The sequence below is a fragment of the Jaculus jaculus genome, chromosome 2, assembly GCF_020740685.1.
Source record: "Jaculus jaculus isolate mJacJac1 chromosome 2, mJacJac1.mat.Y.cur, whole genome shotgun sequence".
Taxonomy (NCBI): Eukaryota; Metazoa; Chordata; class Mammalia; order Rodentia; family Dipodidae; genus Jaculus; species Jaculus jaculus.
In genome coordinates this window covers 189,875,777-189,876,667 of record NC_059103.1, presented here as the reverse complement: position 1 = coordinate 189,876,667, position 891 = coordinate 189,875,777, and the positions used below count along the sequence as shown (strand labels likewise).

Sequence of the window (891 nt, the reverse complement as noted above, 5' to 3'; positions counted from 1 at the left end):
AGTAGGAAAGAGATCTTAGATGATAAAAATAGAATATAAGAAACTTACTTGAAATAAAATAGAGGATCCAAAAAAAAAAAAAAAAAACAACAACAAATCCACAGGGCTAGAGCCACATAATTTTTTTTTTACAAAGGTGTCAAAAATATACTGTAAAAAAAGATGAGCTAGTTTTTTATTTTTATTTATTTGACAGTGACAGACAGAAAAAACATGGAATGCTTCACGAATTTGCGTGTCATCCTTGCGCAGGGGCCATGCTAATCTTCTCTGTATCGTTCCAATTTTAGTATATGTGCTGCCAAAGCGAGCACGATGAGCTAGTTTTAAATAAATGGTGCCAGAAAAAAACAGATATCTGTATGCAAAAGAATGAAACTAGATCCACATCTCTCACATTATGCAAAAACCAAATCAAAATGGACCAAAGATTTGAATTTGAAACAGAAAATACTAAAACTCTTAGAGGAAAACATAGTGAACATACTGCAAATTATAGAAATAAGCAAGAACTTTGTGAACAGGACTCCAATAGCATAGGAAATAGCCTTATGTTTAGGACTAATGAAATTAAGAAGTTTCATTCAGCACAGAAAAGGAAACTATCAGAAGAGTGAAAAGGCAGCATACAGAATGGGGGATAATCATAGCTAGCCATACCTCAAACAGGGGTTGAAATCTAGAATATAGGAAGAACTGCAAAATTAAACCTGTGCTTTGGGAGTAATAATAATGATAATGATAATGATAATGATAATAATAATAAAAACAGTTATCAAAAGAGGAAGCACAAATGGCCAACAAATATTTTTCACACGTTCAACATCCATAGCCATCAGGAAAATGCAAATTAAAACCACTCTGACAATCTATCTCAACTCAGTTAGAATG

General features: G+C 32.4%; 1 non-coding gene across 1 annotated transcript; it reads right to left on the bottom strand.

Annotated features, from left to right (window-relative positions):
- Window positions 1-207: 207 nt before the first annotated feature.
- On the bottom strand, window positions 208-314 carry LOC123458927. Its single transcript, XR_006635862.1, has one exon. It is a non-coding gene; the product is annotated as a U6 spliceosomal RNA (small nuclear RNA).
- Window positions 315-891: the final 577 nt, after the last annotated feature.